Source organism: Rhagoletis zephyria, unplaced genomic scaffold (genome assembly GCF_001687245.7).
Source record: "Rhagoletis zephyria isolate East Lansing unplaced genomic scaffold, Rhagoletis_zephyria_1.1 Rzeph_scaffold_08312, whole genome shotgun sequence".
Lineage (NCBI taxonomy): Eukaryota > Metazoa > Arthropoda > Insecta > Diptera > Tephritidae > Rhagoletis > Rhagoletis zephyria.
In genome coordinates this window covers 14,719-19,544 of record NW_016165392.1, presented here as the reverse complement: position 1 = coordinate 19,544, position 4,826 = coordinate 14,719, and positions in this window count along the sequence as shown.

Below are 4,826 nucleotides of genomic sequence, written 5' to 3'. Positions count from 1 at the left end.
AAGGAAAGGAAAGGAAAGGAAAGGAAAGGAAAGGAAAGGAAAGGAAAGGAAAGGAAAGGAAAGGAAAGGAAAGGAAAGGAAAAGGAAGAAAAGGAAGGAAGTGCCGAAATGAAACGAAATGCTAAAATATAGAAATTAATGGAAAGGGAAGAATAGGGTACAATACGATAGCCTAGAATAGAACAGGATAAGATAGAATTGGTTGTACATGATAGGAAGATTAAGAAAAAGGTATTATAGGATTGAGAAATAAGAGACTTAAAATAAATGTAGGGAAAATAAGAGTGAAGATAATAAATAAAAAGAAGAGAAGAATGTAGAAAGAAAGAGGAGGTGAAAGGATGAACTAGAGGATAGGAAACGGGAAAGGAAAGTAAAGGAAGGAATGGGGAAAAGGAGTAAAAGAAAAGAGATAGCGACAAAGAAAATAAAATATACATAGGACAACACAGGATAGCATAGAATAGGATAGATGGAGAAATAATGTAAAGGAAATAATTGGATAGGAAGGGAAAGCAAGGAAAAGAAAGGAAAAGGAGATAAGAAGGGAAGAAGAGATATAAATTAAAGGAAATAGAGGAAAGGAAAGGAAAATAAAGTGAGAGAAATGAAAACAGGAAGCAAAGTGAAAAAGCAAAGGAAACACTAAAAGGAAAGGAAGTAAAAAGGAAAGATAAAAAAGAGAGAATGTAATGGATATAGTCGGCGCAATGTAAAATTATATAGGTTAAGAAAAAGTAGGGTAGAATAGCATAGAAAGAAATAGTATAAGAAGGGTTAAAAAGGAGCATGGTAGGAAAGGGACGAATGGGATATAAGGGAAAGAAATGACAGTACTAGAATAGAAAAAGAAAGGAAAGCATATTAAGGGAAAGGTTTAGAAAGAACAGGAATAAAAAGAAACGGAAAGGTGGGTAGAAAAATGGAAACCAAGGTAAGAAAAAATCTAGAAAAAAATCTTTCGTAGGGAAGAATATAATACGAAAAGATAGGATGAATCCGATCACCGGAAAGGAAAATAAATGAATCAAATTACAGGAAAGAAAAGGATAGCTAATTGAGCAAAAATCTCCCTTACTTTCTTTTCCTTACGATGGAAAGGCGAATCGAATAAAGTGTGTTTACCACAGATTGAGTTAAAATATAGGAAGAAATTTGACAAACACCTTACAATAGCATATGAAAGAGGAAAGAAGTTGCATAGTACATAAAGTGAGGAAACTACTAAAAACATCCTATTAAGTTCGACGAAGACGTGAAAAATTATAGCGATATAAAGATGCTGTTTAAAATGCACCAGCTTCCGGGAAATGAAAGTAAGAGAAATTTAAGTTGATCAACTAACCGTGAAAGAATAAATGCAACAAAAGAATGCATTTTTAAACTGCTCTTGCTTTTATTCTAAGGCATACTAAAACTTTTCGCTTTCTGAATTTCTATTCACTGTCATATCATATTACCAAATATCCTCGCAAATCACAAATATTCCATTCCTAATAAAATAACAATGCAAATTGCTTAATTGAACAATTAATTGTATAGAAAAAGGACACGTTGATAGGCAGTATTAATAGCCAACAGCGAAACTAAGTGATATACATAACGAAATAGAAATAGAAATGAAAGGAAAATTATAAACTAAGAAGTCTCGTTGATTGGTGTTATTTAATTGCATGTGCGAGAACAAAAGAAATTCTTCTAGGTAAATAGTTTCTTTCAATAAAGCAGCAAAAACCACAAAAAAGTATCGCATGTCAACGAAGCGGCTAAACGAAATGTGATGGGCAACTACTTTCCAAACATTTAAGCGCACAAAAGTAAAAATTTTCGCAAGTTATGTGATAGCTTACAGCACAATTGCTAATTGAATTATTATTTGAGTGAACCAGTACAAAGTGTAATGGCAAAGTAATCGATAAGGCGGAAACGTGGAGACAGAGCGAGTTGGCCAGTTTTTGTTGTTAATTGATGCGTGTATAATGACATTTGCGTGTGGATTGCATTGTGGTCAAATACATAGGACATACTGTTTTCCATGCAAAAGCACATGCATTGACACACTCAAACACTCGCGAACTGCATGTATGTATGTATGTGCATTTGTCCCTCTATTCAAAGAGTGTTTCTTCCGCAGCTGTGGGAGAAAGTGGCGTGCTGGCGTGGAGCTTTTTGTGTTGTAGTCACCTACACTAATTGGTTTCGTTAAGAAGTGCCTTTGATTTTATGTACGTAAATTGATTGATTAGCAATGGGCGAGAAAAAGTGGTCGTTTGAGATACATATAAATAAACGGGTGAATACGGCGGAGAAATTGGCATTATGTTTGTTTGTATGGGTGGCTGTGCTTTCATTAGCAAAACTAAAGTTTTGCATGGAAATTTGATGCGAATTTTACGACTCAGTGGATACTGGATGGCAGGAAAGTTACAACAGGGAGTGCCTAGTAGGGCATTCAATCTCGAAACACTCCCGAAGCATAACAATCCCGGGATTTCGGGATTTAAAAATTCTAATCCCGGGATCCCGAGATTTTTCGGGATTTCAACTTCATCACAACTTTTTGCATTTTATAGTTGGTTCGCCTTTTTCAAAGCACACAGAGTCATTGTCTCCACATTTGGTCTTAGGGGGGCATAATGGCCCTTAGTAAAAGAGTAGATATGGCTCATTCCACGGTGACGGGTGTGACATTTCAACTTACATTTTGAGGTGTAATTCTTAAACTATAATAGCAAATTTTTTAAAACGCTTGATTGTAGTTGGCTTAGCAAAGTGAAATAGTGGAAATAAGCAACAAGAATTAACAAGGCCAACTTAGCACAGTGCGTAGGCAACTGGCTGAGTCAGTGGGATCGTCGGTTCGAATCCTACTGAAAGAAGTCTGATGAGGAAATGTGGTGATTTCCGAAAAAGCTATCACTTCTACCATTTTTTCCAATTATTGTTGCTTTTCCACAATAAGTTTTTATTAAAAAACTGCCTCGAGCTCAATAAAAATTTTTGAATATAATTGTTATAAGGCCATAAAATAACAAAAACAAATAACTTAAGGATGAGTAGATAGAAACGATCCAGTTCCTTGTGTTACCTGCTAAGCTCTGCAAAGTACAGCTCTTCTGGAAAGAATAAATAAACTCGGTCGCGGTTTTAGCCAATTTCTTTACTATTTGTTACCCAAGGCGAATGCATACAAGTTGGTGTTGCCAGAACGGTTGGATTTTCGCAGAGGTGATTCCTATTGTCAAAGTGATGTGTTTGTTGTATATATATTTGTGGTAATTCTGTCATTGTGCATATGATTTGTTATTGTAATTTTTGTTTTTGCTATAGCGATACCACCTGGTGTGAATTCGCTTTGTTTGTTATCGAACGAACTGCCGGCATATTTTGTGTAAGCCCGTGCAATTATTAGAGATTAGGTCTGGAAGAACTCTGGAACAGCAGTTTTCAAAGCAAATCACGTTGTGTGGTTAATATTTCGTTCGTCTATCATAAGCGGCTAAAATTCTCAAATAGCTTATTACAACAGTTGTATGTGTAAATAGGATCTCATTCTCAACCTTACCAATAAATGAAATATTGATTACTACGATTTTCATGCAACTGTTTTATTTTCTTAATTTCTCATCGGGCTTATGAAACGAGTGGAACATGAAATGAGTGCGTGCAATATTCAAGACTGATATACAGGCTTCGCAGATTTACGGAGATGGAAGTATTTAAAATAAAACTAGAAAACAATCCAGGAACCGATTATAAAAGAAAAATGAGACTGCCGATTGTTAACATTTCGTTAAATCGTGTTGGTTTTCTTTGACCTTTTAGCCCAGAAATCAGTAAAAAGAAACAGCTGTAAACGAGAGAAAAATTATTACTGAAGGTCATTTCATTTACGATATTAAAAAGGAAGAGCAAAACGAAATAAAAAAATTGAATTCAGTTACAAGTACCGCTATTTATGTAAAACAGCGAAAAAATTACCCTGTAAATATTTATAAATGAAATATTTACCAAACATAACCGCCATAGTAGTAGATATTAACCTTCTGATCCTTTTGAGGTTTGGGTAGCAGAATTCATTTAACCATGCTCCATCATTCAAGAGCTAATAGCTCATCAAAAATAACGTGCAAAAATAGAAACTTTACTCTCTGAGAGTGAGTAATTAAATAACCAATTTGCAAATTAGACAGCATCTCACCACAGACGCCCGTGTACGAACATTACCACCCTTGGATAATTGAAAATCTTGATAAATTTAAATGTAAAAGTAACCCTCGCAAATAAACGCAAAATAAGCGAAAATTTAATAAGGATAATTGAGTATTAGCACAAGTGAAGCAAAAGTGAACGAAATGCAATGGACCAAGTATTTTATAGGCATTTTTTACTACTTTTACTCGTACGCAGGAAAAATTGCAAATATTGCCAATAACTGAATTGAAATTGCCAGACATGCTAATAGGAAAATGTAAAAAGTACCTATGGGTACTCTACGAGTGAAATTACGAACACACATTTGTGGGCGTTCGTGCGCTTGTGAGCAACGCACCAATTACCTCGTCAAGAAGTCATTACTATGCGCAGAAAATGCTAAAAAGCAGCGTGAAGTAACGCGAATGCCAAGCACAGAGCATTCGTAGCATAATTTTCTTAAAGCTTAAGTGGAGCGCGTCTCCTTTACGTGCGCTCCTATTTCTTACAAGCTACTACTCGCACCTACTTTTACTATGCGGAATAGCTATTGCCACATACCGACTTGCTACTTAGCTATTCAGCAATGCTGTTGCGCGGAAAAGTAATGCCATAGCGGAAAAGGGAAATTC